We start from the raw sequence: 17,264 nt of genomic DNA, 5'->3' as shown, positions 1-17,264 counted from the left end.
CGCCCAGAGAGGTAATACCGGTACACACATACACGCCCAGAGAGGTAATACCGGTACACACATACACGCCCAGCGAGGTAATACCGGTATACACATACACGCCCAGAGAGGTAATACCGGTATACACGTACACGCCCAGAGAGGTAATACCGGTATACACGTACACGCCCAGAGAGGTAATACCGGTATACACATACACGCCCAGAGAGGTAATACCGGTATACACATACACGCCCAGAGAGGTAATACCGGTATACACATACACGCCCAGAGAGGTAATACCTGTATACACATACACGCCCAGGGAGGTAATACCGGTATACACATACACGCCCAGAGAGGTAATACCGGTATATACATACACGCCCAGAGAGGTAATACCGCTATACACATACATGCCCAGAGAGGTAATACCGGTATACACATACACGCCCAGAGAGGTAATACCGGTATACACATACACGCCCAGAGAGGTAATACCGGTATGCCCATACACGCCCAGAGAGGTAATACCTGTATACACATACACGCCCAGAGAGGTAATACCGGTATACACATACACGCCCAGAGAGGTAATACCGGTATACACATACAGGCCCAGAGAGGTAATACCGGTATACACATACACGCCCAGAGAGGTAATACTGGTATACACATACACGCCCAGAGAGGTAATACCGGTATACACATACACGCCCAGAGAGGTAATACCGGTATACACATACACGCCCAGAGAGGTAATACCGGTATACACATACACGCCCAGAGAGGTAATACCGGTACACACATACACGCCCAGCGAGGTAATACCGGTATACACATACAGGCCCAGAGAGGTAATACCGGTATACACATAAACGCCCAGAGAGGTAATACCGGTATACACATACACGCCCAGAGAGGTAATACCGGTATACACGTACACGCCCAGAGAGGTAATACCGGTATACACATACACGCCCAGAGAGGTAATACCGGTATACACATACACGCACAGAGAGGTAATACCGGTATACACATACACACCCAGAGAGGTAATACCGGTATACACATACACGCCCAGAGAGGTAATACCGGTATACACATACACGCCCAGAGAGGTAATACCGGTATACACATACACGCCCAGAGAGGTAATACCGGTATACACATACACGCCCAGAGAGGTAATACCGGTATACACGTACATGTCCAATATTATTACTACTTTTTTAATGGACAGTGTCCAAATACTGGACCATCCGGTTCACTACTGGACACCTGGCAGCCCTAATGAGAGGCACCTCTCATTTTCAGGTATGTCCTGTTTGGAGTATTCTTGCCTGTCCCAGGCCCCTGCAGCATGTTTGAGGATAGATTAGTGTCTCTTACAGTCCTCACTTTGTGACAGAATTGTTGAGGTGAAGATTGAGACTATAATCATTTGTGATGTGCTCCAATTACTTTTAGCTTACAATAGAACCAAGAACTCACCGAGGAGACATCCGATCTTGTAAATCCCCCATATATCTAGCCAACTCCAAGCAGGTGAAAGGGTTTCTTTTTACAGGCAAATTGGAAAAATTACTCTCTTAATAAAATACAAAATGTGAAGTCTGAATACAGCCTACTCCGGCAAACGGCGAAAGTGATCTTGAGAGGTGAAATTATTTTGTACTCAGCGAACAGAAGAAAGGAATTAAATTGTTCTTAATGTCAGGCCCAGAAGAAAAAAGACATATTCCAACTTTCAATCAAAAAATGCGAGTGAGAATAAAATGCTATATTGGGAGCAGAAGAATGTGAGCTGCAGCAGCAGGGAATTGGGTGAAACACCCGCGCTTTGCAAAAATAAAGGGTTTTATAAATGGAGACATAAAATCAGTGAAGGTCCGTGGCGCAAGGTCACAGGCGTGGTACCCTTCCCACCTTCTTAGCATCGTTAATACTTTGTCTGCTCCACGGTGTAGCCACCACACCACGAGATCTGCCACTATAGGGACCCCATGAGGCAGTGCAGGGGGGGTCAACTCCAGTCCTCAAGGGCCACCAACAGGTCAGGTGTTAAGGGTATCCCTGCTTCAGCACAGGTGGCTCAGCCATAATGACTGTCCCACCTGTGCTGAAGCAGGGATATCCTGAAAACCTGACCTGTTTGGTGGCCCTTGGGGACTGGAGTTGCCCCCCCCCCCCCTAACGTAGGCTTGCTGCTCGGTTTCTAGGGTGTGATGTCATTCTGCGCTCACTGCGATCGTGCGGGAAGAGAAGGACGATCCGTCTTCCACTTCCGGAATCAGCGGCGCCGCGATCATGTGAACACTCCGGCGGTCAAAGAGTTAAAAGACGACCAATGGATCCTACTTAGAAAAGGTGAAAACATTATGGAAATCTTTAAAAGGCTTCTATGAATCCTTGTTTTCCTGTAAGGAATAGAGACGGGCGAATCCGCCCAAAATCCGTTTCCCGGATCTTCGCTGTTGATACCCCCCAAAATCTGTTTCGGGGTGTAAAATCCGCCATTGGATACAACCTGAGGACGGATTTGTAGAATCCAATCCGCGGATTCAGCGATCCGTTGGCGGATACTTAAGAATTGCTGAATTGTATAGGTAACAAAAATAATCAAACGCAAAACAAATCGCCCTTTTTGACATTGATCCGCTGAAATCCGCGGACCGGCCGATCCGCTGCGGGTCCAACCCCGCCCCAAAAATCACCCATCTCTAGTAAGGAAGCGCGTATATAGGAAATAAACACTTTGGGGGAGAATTAAAACTTCGCACGGTTAAATATTCCCAAATATAAAACTAAAATAAACCAATCGGTACTGAGGAACTGTAATGCAAAAAGCAATTAGTTCATTAAAAGCCCCGGGGTCCGAAGAGATACAAATTTGATAAGATGTAAAAAAAAAAAACAATACAATACAATACAATGTAATATTAAAGGGCGAGAAAGGTCCAAATACCTTTATTGATGCTTGTGGCAGATTAAGTGACCTCAATTATTCTTCGGTATTTCTCCTGCTGAGTGTGAGTGAGACAGACAGCACGCTGATACACATGTGCGCGCTAAGCAGAGGATATCGAAAGCCTTTACCCCTTGGGAGAGAACTTTGCTTTTTCTAAAAGTCTCCTGTTTGCCTGGCCAGCCCCCTCTCTCTGCCTGCTGTGCTTCTCGTCGCTATCTGGAGAACTGTATCAGAATGGCATCCTTAGTAACACACATGGGCACAGGTAACCTAACATCCGGCCATAGTGTATAACGTCATGTTAAGCATAACTCCGCTCCCCTATAGCAAATAACCTAAAGATTAACCAGTGCTGCTCCTTCAATAATGATTGCTGATCGTACGCAAGAGAGGCGTTCCCGCTAACATGGCGTATCCACTGAAGGCCGTTCATGGTAACGCAGGGAAATAATGTTATTTAAGGTCATTCCTAACACCACCTTTATCTCCCTCCAGACCCTGAAATATGGGGTTTGCTGGAGAGAAAGAGGGAGAGTAATGGGGGAGAGATAGGAAGAGGGGGAGAGGGAATGATAGGGGGAGGGGAAGGGAAAGGGGAGAGAGTCCCATTGCTATATATATATATATATAAATTAATAATATAAGTTAATAGATACAGTATATAGCAATTGGCACTTTAACAGAGGTCTCTCTCTCTATCCGGATCACGGCAGACACTGTCCCAGGCAGCGCAGACTTCTTCGTTTGCGACGCGGGGACAGTAAGTCTGGCGACATGTGTGTTTCAGGCTCAGGAGTGCGGTCGCGCCATCGTTAGGTAGCACATGAGTTAACGTTGGGTTATTTGAAGCTAAGGGAAGGCAGTGCTAATTTATCCTGAGGTTAGCCCAGTGCTAAGGAGTTAAAGAACAGCTGCTGTTTTTGCATATAATTAGCTCAGTGGATGTGAGTTAAACTCGGGGGAAATTACATCCGTCACTAACGTTATTTGCCCTGATTTAATGGAGCTTCGTACATCTGAGCCATGGACGGCAAAAGCAGAGATGTCCATTTGTAAACATCAGAATGATGCATAATAATAACTCAGGTATTTAACTAGTTCTGATTCACCAAGTCACAAACTGCAAAAGAGAATGAGCGTTTTAGTGGCTCCCGACATTACAGAAGAAGAGTTGGCGCCTACGATACCATTTCTGTTTTGCCCACAAATCCAGCACCTGAAAGAAAAACGTCCTGTTTAACGATACGCCTAAAGCGGAGAGGAATAAAAGTTAAAAGGAAACCCAAGCTTGACTAAATACCTACAGTATTTGTAATAATACTAACTTTCTTCCATGGCTAAATGGCCATATGGGTTTCTCCTACAGAGAAAAGGGGCATCGTTCTTGTTAAGGATGTGATAGATTATAATAAATATGCCATAACTTGTGCAGTTAAAGGAAAGGTAGAACATTCCAAATTCCCACCTATTTCCATATTAACTAGCTAGACATTACTCCAAAAAAATGGACACTTCTTTAATTTTAGATTATTGTTTTTTTAAATAAACTCCCTCTACAAACTGCTGATTTCCACAACGTAGACAATCCTAAGTGAGAAACGGCTAATTCGTAGAAAGAGATTTCCCAGATGTGCAGTAACGGATCCTGATGCAATAATAGAAACCTGTGCAAGGAATGAGAGCAGCACAGCTGCGAGGAAATGATAGTTAGATTAGAAATAGGACATTTGCTTCTCCTTGGCAGAGTATCGATCCATAAACATGTTGCCCCAAATGGGGTTGTGCGAAACCGCACAACGCCCACTGCCTTTCGAGAGGTAAAGTGGCATAACTACGTCTTATGGGGCCCCCGGCGTGACTTCATGACGTAGCTAAGTCACGTGTCGGCGCGTGGCCATGGCAAGGCGTCGCCATATGATGCTGTGTCGCCAATGTGACGCAGCGTCATGGAGGGCTGCTCTGTTACAGAGGCCCCGATCTCACCCCCTGGAATCCGTTTCATTGCTGTGGGGAAGAGTGTGGGGGTCTCTGCAACCGCTTGGGGAGTTCATCAAGACTCCAAAGTGAGTGTCCCAACTCCCTTCAGCACGACTCCCTCCCCCCCTCCCGAGGGTCCCGGGCGGCTGTACTTATCTACTTGCATTAGTCTATGATGCCACCACAAAAAAATTATTTTGCAATTTTTTTAAACTCGTCATTTACATATGTGCACCACCAATAACTCCGTCTCTAACGCCATGTTTAGTCGCGGAAAAGGCTGCGACTGTCAGAATTTACAGAGGACTCGCCAGGCATTCAGACAACGGGGCTATTCCGTTAGCTTCGACAAGTGACTAACCGTTTTGAGCACTTTTCAAGCGAGTTTGCATACGTAGCTATTCAGAAAGCTCCGATAGCCAAAATCGCTCGCAAACTGCGTCTTCTCGATCGGCCGCACTCCCGCTCAGTTAAACCGAGCGGTAACTCGCGAAATGCTCAAACTCGCATTTTATGACAGATCGAGATAGTTAGGTAGCTCCGAGATTCACATTGCGGCGGCGGCGGCGACGACACGCAGCTTCTGATCTCGCCATCGGATTGAAGCCAGGTGTCTCTGGAGCTGACACGCATTAATACCGGCTCCAGAGACTCCCTGCTTCCATCCTATGTAATAAAATTTAAGTAAAAACAGTGCAATCGCCTGTAAGAGCTGTGCAGGGAGATGCAGCTTCTCTACGTGCAGGGAGATCGTCTGTAAGAGCTGTGCAGGGAGATGCAGCTTCTCTCTGTGCAGGGAAATGCAGTTTCTCTCTGAGCAGGGAGATGCAGCTTCTCTCTGCACAGGGAGATCGCCTGTAAGAGCTGTGCAGGGAGATGCAGTTTCTCGCTGTGCAGGGAGATTGCCTGTAAGAGCTGTGCAAGTAGATGCAGCTCTCTCTGTGCAGGGAGATCGCCTGTAAGAGCTATGTATGGAGATGTAGCTCTCTCCGTGCAGGGAGATTGTCTGTAAGAGCTATGTATGGAGATGTAGCTCTCTCTGTGCAGGGAGATTGCCTGTAAGAGCTGTGCAGGGAGAAGACAGATTCAGACAGCGCGAGAGAGGCAGGCAGAGAGAGAGAGAGAGGCCGGCAAAGAGAGAGAGAGAGGCAAAGAGAGCGAGAGAGAGAGGCAGGCAAAGAGAGTGAGAGAGAGAGGCAGGCAAAGAGAGCGAGAGAGAGAGGCAGCAAAGAGAGCGAGAGAGAGGCAGGCAAAGAGAGAGAGAGAGGGAGCGAGAGAGAGGCAGGCAGAGAGAGAGCGAGAGAGGCCGGCAAAGAGAGCGAGAGAGAGAGAGGCAGGCAAAGAGAGCGAGAGAGGCAGGCAAAGAGAGCGAGAGAGGCAGGCAAAGAGAGCGAGAGAGGCAGGCAAAGAGAGCGAGAGAGGCAGGCAAAGAGAGCGAGAGAGGCAAAGAGAGCGAGAGAGAGGCAAAGAGAGCGAGAGAGAGGTTGGTTGGAAGATTGATTTGAGGGATATATATAGCACTTGAGACTCTAGGCAAACAATGCAATTTTTTAGTCGAAGATAAACATTTAGACAGATGTATTTGCAAAGCTCAGTTGAAAGCTGTATCATTCATGCAGCATTTGTATGACATTAGAAATACGTTTTTAGTTCTACAATATTTAGATCTTCAGTTTGTTGTCAGACGGTATGTGTGAGGACAAGGAGAGCTTCAAATTACAATTAAAAACAAATACTACGTTATATTAAAACAAAGTTGTTGTTTTTTCCAGGAGACTTCGCAGTAAATATAAGAGATGGTAAAAGGTTAAAGTACTTTTCCATGATAATCTTGGAGTAAATTTTTTGTAACCTGACAAGAAATAATATGCATTCTGTATTATCAACCTTTTTTTATATGCTCCTTTTTCAGAGAGTCCAAACTATGGGATCTCAAGACCTTGCTCCTGATAAATCCTGGCTTAGAGGAAGGTAAGTGGGGCTACGTCTGTATTATGTATGTATGTGTGTATGTACGTATGTATGTGTATATATGTATATGTATGTATGTGTATGTCTTTATTTATATAGCGCCATTAATGTACATAGCGCTTTACAGCAGTAGTACATGTGCCAATCATATAAATAATAAATAATACAAATAACACAAAATGGGAATAAGTGCTTCAGACATAAATGTAGCATTTAGGAAAAGGAGTTCCTGCTCCGAGGAGCTTACAATCTAATTGGTAGGTAGGAAGAACGTACAGAGACAGTAGGAGGGTGTTCTGGTAAGTGCAACTGCAGGGGGCCAAGCTTTATGTATGAGGTGTAAATTATCAGCCATGGAGCTACTCATATGTTCCTTAAGCAAGTGTGTTTCAAGGTGGGTCTTAAAGGTGGATAGAGAGGGTGCTAGTCGGTTATTGAGGGGAAGGGCATTCCAGGTGTGGGGCAGTCAGTGAGAAAGGTTTAAGGCGAGAGAGGCTTTAGATACAAAAGGGGTAGAGAGAAGACATCCTTGAGCAGAACGCAAGAGTCGGGATGGTGCATAGCGAGAAATTAGGGCTGAGATGTAAGGAGGAGCAGAAGAATGTAAAGCTTTAAAAGTGAGGAGGAGAATTGAGTGTGAGATGCGGGATTTGATAGGAAGCCAGGAGAGGGATTTCAGCAGGGGAGACGAGTATATATATATATATCAATATCACTAATGTTTCATTATATGAACATACTCTATCAATAATTGTATTCTTGCATATATTTTTTATCAAAACAATTTTTAGGGTATAAATATTGCATAAGCCTTTTTTTAAATGAAGTTCAAAGAACTTTCCTTCAGTGTTTTGGAATGTTTTCATATCGGGACTGAGTTCCAGAGCCGGAGATCCAGAGCTGGAGATCCAGAGCCGGAGATCCAGGGCCGGAGTTCCAGAGCCGGAGATCCAGACCCGGAGATCCAGAGCCTGAGTTCCAATTCCCTATTGCCGATCCCAGCCTGTACCCCCACTGTGCCCCTCTGCCGCCTGCCTTGACCCCAACCTGTAACCCCTACCTTGCATCTTTGCCGCCTGCCTTGACCTCTAACTGCATCCTAATTACGACAACTCTAACAGGACCTCTGTCCCCTGGCTCTGGTCTGTGTTCATGTACCCCTACCTTAGCCATGCAGGTCCACTTCCTGTCAGAGACGAGCAACATTATATAATGCTCGGGCCATACATGGATCCCGCTGAGGTAGGGGGGCTCGTGTCCCTCCGGGGCCAAATCTTCCTGACTCAATTCAACCACCTAGCTACATTGGAACTTGGTAATTGGCTGCACCTCTTCTGGGCATTAAATAGCTGTCAGTTACTCCCAGCCCGAGCATGGTATTCTATCTCATATGTTCCTGGACCCCATGAGTGCCTTAGTTCCTGGGCCCTGTTCCCCTGGATTCCCTGTTGCTGACCCAAGCCTGTGACTCCCACCATGGACCTTTGCCCCCTGCCTTGACCTCTGCCCGCATCCCGACTACGACTACTCTAACAGGACTCTGTCCCTTGGCTCTGGTCGGTGATCATATACCCCTACCTCCGCTCCCTGTCGGAGACGAGCAACATTATACTGTCCCAACATGCAAACAAAATGTGGTGAAGAAATACGATTGTGTCATTATTAAGATCTATTTCCCACGAGTTTACAAGTAACGGAATAATCCCGAGCTCTCGTCACTCTGCCTTGTTTTGTAAGAACCATAATTGTATTAGATCCAACAACCAACAATGCAGGGGAGAGTGATGATTACAAGGTGGCAATTCCATCACAAGGCTGGGAGGATGTAATTAAACTGGAACTATAGACAGAGTTTAATACTGTGGCATTTCTAGTGCATAATTAACACATTAGCAATGTTTTTCTTTCTTCAACCACTACAAGGACGGCAGTTTCTGTGTAACTTGGTTTCAGGCAACAGATAATAATGTTTTGTTTGTATTTAGAATGAAGTTCTTATTATTATGCAATAATCTTCCCCAGGCATTTTTTTTTATTTAACCTCTGGAATATTGGTGAAAATGAAGACGTCATTAATGTATTTATTGCTTGCCTTTTACGGTCTCCGGATGGCCATATTAATCCATCTATGGAACTCATATTTTCTGGGCTCTGTATTTCAGCAATAGAAACGGCAAACAATAAAATAAAACTTACAATGAGACATTTGCCAATTACGTTTTAAAATGATTAGTGGATTTGTGTACCCCTGTATACATTTCCAACTAAAAATTATGTAAAAAAGTATATCTACTGTATCTGCCATTATCGGTTTCTATAATAAATACCACATTCTGACCTCATTAAAAAAAAACTTTCTTTGCTGCTGGCAAAATTACCCCTCCCGCACACCCCTCCCCCCCCCCCCTCCAGCCCTCCCGCAACTTTTCATCCCCTATATTAATTTCTTGACTGTCCTCTGCAATTTAATCAGCTCCATGATGTCTTGTCATGGTACCACTTAGATTGTAAGCTCTTCAGGGCAGGGACTGCTTTTCTAAATGTTACTTTGTATCAGGCTCTTATTCCCATTCTGTGTTGTATTATTATGCCGCGTGTATTACTGCTGTGATGCGCTGCGTACATATATGGCGCTATATAAAGATGTGTACATTCTGGACATAGTAAGGTGCCGAACTATATTTCATGTTCAAGGTGTGTTCTTATTACGAATTTAAACAGGAGGGAGATTATGTTCTGTTTCCATCCATCCAGACCATGCTTTAACACTGCAACAATGGTGTCATTATGCACAAGATGTTTTACAGGAAAAATCCCATTTATATTGCACCAGTTGTAGTTTGAGATTTGGGGGGCGGGGGGGGAGTTTGAGATTTGGGGGGGGGGGGGGGGTAGTTTGAGATATTGGGAGGGGGAGGGGGGTGTTGTCATTTATTAAAGTCTCCTGTCTGCAAAAAAGATTTGCCAAATTCAAATTTGGTGAATCTGGCACCGTATTATTGTGCTGGTTTGTCCCAGATTTGAAGTACTTTGATAAATGACCCCCCATAAAGCCCATAGGCGATTTAAACAAAGGGCGATATTTACTAAGTGGTGCTACTGCATGAGATACCTCCAAAGCTGGAAGACACCTTTATAGCTTGAATGGGAAAAGACCATATTTCTGAAGCTGTTCTGGAAGGTGTCTTATGGACGGTGTAGCACTGCTTAGTAAATAGAGCCCTAAATTGGCTGCAATTCTAGGGGGGGGGAAACAGGTGTGTGTGTGTGTGTGTGTGTGTGTGTGTGTGTGTGTGTGTGTGTGTGTGTGTGTGTGTGTGTGTGTGTGTGTGTGTGTGTGTGTGTGTGTGTGTGTGTGTGTGTGCGCGCACGTGTGTGTAAAAAATAAACTAATAACTAATATCCATGTGCGTTAAGTGGGAATAAAAAAAACTCTGATCAGTTTTCTGCTTCGGAATTGCACCAGCAAACATTACAGACATTACAAACATTACAAACATTACAGACATTACAAACATTACAAACATTACAGACATTACAGACATTACAGACATTACAGACATTACAGACATTACAGACATTACAGACATTGTGCATTATTCATTTAACTGAGATATTGATGACTTGGGCACTAGAGTATTGCATGGAAACTCCTATTGGCTTCAACACTTTCGCCGTTTAATGCGTACCCCGCATTAATATATCGCCCATGTTTGCTCAGTAAGCATTAATTCCCCTTGGTCATCAGACACACTTCCCTGGTACAGGCGATATATTTACCATTACTGCAAATGGGATATTTTCTTTTACAAATAGCCGTCTCTAATTGTGAAACTACAAAAGCTGACAAAAGTATAAAACCACTTCTGCATCCATTGCGGTCATTGCATCTAGCAAAGCAGTTTTTTTGTTTTGTTTCTTTTCCAACGAAACATACAGTAGGTCAAGATCCCAAACTTCTCAGAAGGGCAATAATAAGAGAAAAAAAACACAGAAGTCCACGGGGTCTGTTTATTAAACAGCGTTGGAGATGGTTGGGACACTATCGCATGAAAACTCCCACGCAAGTCAACGGGAAATTCTGTGTGACCTGCACTGTCACAGATTACCAATGCTCTGGGGAACACTGTCCGCACCATGGACACGGTGGAGAAGCTCAGGGCAGAGAGCAAGCGCAAGCTGTCTGACCAAGCTGCCCATGCCAGGAAGACCACCTGCTCCCCTTTATCTGACCGCTACTGAATAGCGCCTGAGCGAGGTTATTCCCACCGCCAATTTAATGGGACTGCCTGGCCTTGTGGACACTGAAGATCTGGAAAGACATGGTAAGTGAAAATACAGTGTATATATATATATATATATATATATATTATACACTATATTTCAATCTCACGTATACATGTTACTTTATACACAACCTAGAAGATCAGAACAAAGGTTACTGCATTATTCTAAGTGCAGTCACACATACAGGTGTTCAGTAATTCGCTGAATAACGAATGGGACATGCTTAGATGTCGGCCATCATAGGATTAGAAAACATTATAGACCATGCCTTGCACATTGCAGTAAGGTAGCAATCAGTATAGAGTTATCCGTTGCCTATTTGAGAATCATATAACTGCTCACTAATCACAATAACACTAGTTTAATCAACAGTTAAAGAGCCTCAGTATCTCAAAGAGTTAATGTCAAACCTCATTTATCAACTTATGAATAGGTATCTAAACACCCACTGTCCCCAGCACTTCCCGCCTGTGATGCAACCTCAGCGACCTGCTTGGAGTCTTACGGTTAACTGAAGATTCTTCTTGCTCTTCCTCCTGCTAACGATCACCCCACTGCTTCAGCTATTTACCTGCGTCCCTCAAATCACCTTCCTGTCTAAATGCCTTCCAAGCTTCTGATGTTTGCCATTGCCATCATAGTTACATAGTTACATACAGTAGTAGATGAGGTTGAAAAAAGACGTACGTCCATCAAGTTCAATCTATGCTAAATTTAGACAACAGATACTTTATCCTATATCTATACTTACTTATTGATCCAGAGGAAGGCAAACAAAAAACCCCATTAAGGGGAAAAATTAATTCCTTCCTGACTCCAAGAATTGGCAATCGGATTAATCCCTGGATCAACATCCTTCCCATGTATACTTATTTGGTATATCCCTGTATACCTTTCCCATCTAAAAAGATGTCCAACCTTTTTTTGAACAAAACTATTGTATCTGCCATCACAGTCTCCATGGGTAATGAATTCCACATTGTAACTGCCCTTACTGTAAAGAACCCTTTCCTTTGTTGCTGGTGAAATTTCCTTTCCTCCAACCTTAAGGGATGGCCCCGAGTCCTTTGTACTGTCCGTGGGATGAATAGTTCTTTTGAAAGCTCCTTGTGTTGTCCCTGAATATATTTGTATATAGTTATCATATCACCTCTTAGACGCCTCTTTTCTAATGTAAATAAATCTAATTTAGCTAGCCTCTTCATCATGTTAGAAATAGTCAGGTTGAAAGTACTTAACGTAACTTACTGGCCAGGACATACTTGAAATTGAGAGGTGACTCTAACTATACCTATCCAAACCTCTCCCAATGTGCTTATATGTGCCTACGTTCTGTATGACTGTATTTGGTTATAATTTCATTATTTTCAGGTCCGTCACGCCATTGGCCGAGGCTGCTGACCCAGAGGAGGAAGACCAGGAGAAGTATTGCTTTAACCCTTGCTTTACCCTCACGGATATCAGAGGGATGCGATAAAACTTATTCACCATCATCAACTAAAAACTTCTTCTGTAACCGATTAACCCTTAGGTCACTAATCCGTTACAAGGGATAACAGTGGTAGCATAGTTACACCTGCATGGTTCCTAGCTGCACTGCTCTGGGCCGCTGAATAATCCCCCACTAGTGCTCTGATTAATGTAACCTTTGATTCTCTATAGATTGTGACTGCTCATAGTATAGACATGAGTCAAGTCAGATCGTGAAACCGTCTGACTTATATCACTGGGTCTCATTCACAACACTTGGAGGCAATGTAAGGTTTATTATCTGCACTTCGTAATTACTTATGTTATTCACTTTATTTGCTGCACTATCATAATTGTTTTGACTATCAACAATCACTGATAAGCTTTTAGATTTATATTTGATATGTGAGCACCCACTAGAATACTTAATTTGTATCCTTTATATATCTGAGTGCACAACACTATTAGCCATTACTGCACGATTGCATATTTGATATTTTACACTGTTTTCTTTCTTTTATATAACTACTGTACAAATGTTATATGCAAGCATACCCCAAGACCGGCGCCATGAAGGACTATATGTTTTGATTTATTGATTGAAGAATTTGGACGGTCCATGAGTTTTTCTGGCAGCAAGACTAGCAATTGGACAATCATATTTGCACCGTATTATGGTTTTAATAGAGTCTGAAATTATTCTAACGTACGACATTTCGTGAATCGGAGAAATCTTTCATCTTTTGTTCGAACGCTGGAATTTGGGTTGTATCCTGCTGTTCCAAAAGGGCTTCAGAATTTTTGTTATTGCATACGGCAGATAGCGTGCTGCTCATTTTACAGTATCTGTGTCATTGCAGAACAGGAACCCCACAGGTGTCTCAATACGACGTTCTGTACAATGTAGAAATGTCTCGCTTTAAACACTGCCTTTCTTTGTTTCATGGCCTTGTAATTCTTCTCATCAGAAGTGCTCCTGTAGTACCACGCTTTAATCAAATCACTACACATTAAACTAATTAATCTCAGTTTCTACATGGCACTTACTAAACTGGCCTGCAGTTACATGTATGCATACATGATCTATTCTGCCATTCAAGACCGTACAGATAAGAGGGCAACTCTATCGGTACAAAGTACCCATTCTACAAAAACAAAGGCTGGAAGAATTCTATTTGACACAACTGAAGCATTAATGACCGCTTTATTAGAATAGCGCGCCCCGGAAAGAGGGTCGGGTACTGCGCATTGCGCAAGTCATGGATGAGTATGTTTGAGTATAGCAACTTTTGATTGAGAAAGATTGTAAGAGATCTTTCCGAGCCGATCACTCCAATCTGTTGCCACCCGAATACCTGCCCCGCACCCAAATACCTGCCCCACACCCAAGTACCTGCCCCAATACCATTACCAACACGGACCAACCAACTCCGAAAACGAGATGAACCTTCATTCCAACTACATGATGGAGTAGAACAACTACGGGCTGCATACCCCTTTCATCAACACATACAACTTCTACAATGGGTTGCTGTCACCTAATTTCCAACCTCTGCCCGTGGATAATCAAGGTAAAAATATGTTTATGTAGAGCCATCATTCTGAAATGACTCGCATATGATCGGACTGCACAGACAGACAGAGAATATGGGGTCTGAATCCTCCAGATGTTGGGAATTTTTAACTTAACTTAGTAGCATTAACAAGATACATCAGGGATTGGTTGTTTGAAAATGCAGTTTGCCAATTTTAACTTGGAAGGAGAGATGGCTGTTCCATATTGCCTGAGGATCCCACCTTTACCCCAGGTCACGAGTAACACAAATAATATTCTGAGCATTGTTCTTATTAGTGTCACGGTTGTGGCCTGGCGTAGAATTAGAAAACACTTAAAATTGTCACAAAACATATCTAAATATTTACCAATAGTTGGAAATCCAGAATATATGGCAAACAAATTGTAATGTTTTTGTCTGTATTACAATAAGAAGAAAACAGTTACGTAAAAGTTGTGCGCTAAAAATTTTTTTCCGTGGTAGGTGCGCTATGGGTGAGTGGGCCTGCTCCTTTCATTTGTCCTGGGCCCCATGATTTCTGTTGGCGGCCGTGTGTGTGTGTGTGTGTGTGTGTGTGTGTGTGTGTGTGTGTGTGTGTGTGTGTGTGTGTGTGTGTGTGTGTGTGTGTGTGTGTGTGTGTGTGTGTGTGTGTGTGTGTGTACAGCAAATTTATCTTCAATACACTCTTGAGGAGATGCTTCAGTTTAAATTATTTCCTTTCAAGTCACAACAACACCAACCTCTCCAAGTCCTTTGCAAGAGGAATACGGGATGCTGTTGATGCCGAGTTACCTGCTGTGTTTAAAAGTAAGAACAAGAACAAGGATTTCTTTCATGTTATGATTGTCTTTCAGTAATCCTGTACAATGACTTTATTTGCAGTAGCAGTTGGCGGGTTATCTCCATATTCACTATTCTACATCACCAATTATCCTTCAGAAATCAAAGCCAACTTGGTGCTAATATAGCAGACTTTGTAATAAACAGCAAAGTGCAGCGTGATTGCAGCTGTGAGTTCCTGGCGGAGGAAATCTCCCGTAATGCCACATTTCCGAATGTATATAGATGTTACTAGGAAACCTGTACTGAAACATCTCTTTAAAGAGTTATATATATATATATTTCGGGCACTGTGTACCAAGGCAAGTCTAGAACATAGAAGGTGTGTTTTGATGCATTGCTCGTTTCTGCAGTGCACAACTGGGACAAATGTAAGTACACACAGAACCCCAGCAAGCTCTTTTTGGGAACCCTTGAGCCCCCACAAAATATATATGTATATAAGTGTCAAAAAGGAGAGCTATTGAGTGTGGCAAGTGTATACAACAAGTGACAGAGAAGCCCAATGCTACATCCAATATGACAAAAATACACAGTAATATACTTATATATTCTCTTGAAAAAGGTTTATTTAGTTTGACCCTTTGGCCAAAGCGTTGTAAGCCTGTGAGCCACGACAAGGCAGACCATGGCCACAGGTCCTAACACTACCAGATAAAATACTAATATACCTGTATTAGGATTAAATTCTCATTTACCTCTATTAGGAGGGAGAAAGACCAACACTGGATCTATATCCAATAAAATGAAAAGGACCTGCTGACTTGGGAAGTGGGGAGGGGCGAGCTTAAACCCTGGGAAGGAGGGGCTTAAACCCTGGGAAGGAGGAGCTTAACCCCTGGGAAGGAGGAGCTTAAACCCTGGGAAGGAGGGGCCACAAACCTCCCGAAGCTGAACCGCATTAATTTTAGCCCCGGGGGCCCCTGCTTCCCAAGTTACAGGTGCCGGTATTTCCCTGTATGTTTAATTCTCGCGAGTCACGTGACCGGGACATTTAAACATACAGGTGATACCGGCACGCCAAACTGGGGCCTGTAACTTGGGCAGCAGGGGGCCCCCCGGGCTGAAATTAATGCGGTTCAGTTCCCGGAAACCCTCTGCTTCAATAATAAGGTTATTAAAAATAAAAGCCGCGCGATCTCCTTTTAGAGGTGCGCAGAGAGAGGGATCGATTCTATCTACTCTCACTGCGGGTCTCTTACAGATTGATGCAGCTCAGTAGGATTTACACAGCCGGGGTCCTATTCAGAAGCAAAGACCCCCGCTGTGTTAATCCTGATCTGCCATTAGTCTGCCATCGCGGAGATTTGCCTGCACGCGGGTACCAGGACCACACCCATCTGTGCTACATCTGTACATCTCATTACAATCTCATATCTACCTCCCCAAATCACAAGCTGATGCAGATGGAGAAAGGTTGGATCAAAGACCCTAACTAGATAGACACAAAGATATACACGATAGGGGCTCCATAAGTCGGTACTTTGTCCCCTACACTTTTTTTAGCAGCTTTTTCTTACCGGGTTACTACATACATAGCTTTGCATGAGAACAGAGTTCAGCTCCCTTATCAGCATGTGCTGTGCCTAAAAGATGAGCCAAGATGGAATTGAAAGAGTACATTATGTCAAATCACACGTATCAGTAGCGACATACCAACATACGGTATGTCCTTATTCATGTTCTTACATTTGGTGCACGTTTCCCTCTTCTGTGTGCATCGTGTTCATATATTTTAATGTATTAAGAATTGTTTGTACAGTATCTACTTTTCTTATACCGGTATTTGCCAGGATGTGTGGTATTTCAGTACCATATATTGTATATTTGTTCAATAAAATATTATATATCCAGAGGATGCTAAACCCTACATCCAGAGACTACACCTATTACTCTGCACCCCATATATCCTACTCACTGATAGGCCTGCTACAGATGGGACTCCCAAACAGCCAACTGCCTCCCATAAATCCTACTCGCGGATAGACCTGCTACAGATGGGACTCCCAAACAGCCAACTGCCTCCCATAAATCCTACTCGTGGATAGACCTGCTACTGATGGGACTCCCACACAGCCAACTGCCCCCCATAAATCCTACTCACATAGACCTGCTACTGATGGGACTCCCACAGAGCCAACTGCCCCCCATAAATCCTACTCACACATAGACCTGCTACTGATGGGACTCCCACACAGCCAACTGCCCCCCAT

At 43.8% G+C, this 17,264-nt stretch overlaps 1 protein-coding gene and 1 long non-coding RNA gene across 2 annotated transcripts in view; one reads left to right on the top strand and one right to left on the bottom strand.

Moving 5' to 3' along the window:
- The window catches only part of LOC142464706 (chemerin-like receptor 1), a 117,793-nt gene extending 114,732 nt beyond the window's left edge, over positions 1-3,061 (bottom strand). The window contains exon 1 of the mRNA XM_075568125.1: positions 2,948-3,061. The gene's annotated coding sequence lies outside the window, so the exon portion shown is untranslated. The remainder of the gene's footprint in view (positions 1-2,947) is intronic.
- A 7,780-nt stretch (positions 3,062-10,841) lies between these two features.
- Positions 10,842-13,683, top strand: LOC142464495 (uncharacterized). The gene is made up of 2 exons (XR_012787670.1): positions 10,842-11,223; positions 12,557-13,683. It is a non-coding gene; the product is annotated as an uncharacterized LOC142464495 (long non-coding RNA).
- Positions 13,684-17,264: the final 3,581 nt, after the last annotated feature.

The sequence above is a fragment of the Ascaphus truei genome, chromosome 13 (assembly GCF_040206685.1).
Source record: "Ascaphus truei isolate aAscTru1 chromosome 13, aAscTru1.hap1, whole genome shotgun sequence".
Classification (NCBI taxonomy): Eukaryota; Metazoa; Chordata; class Amphibia; order Anura; family Ascaphidae; genus Ascaphus; species Ascaphus truei.
Note: the sequence above shows the minus strand (reverse complement) of the source record. Positions and strands in the feature narration are given on the sequence as shown.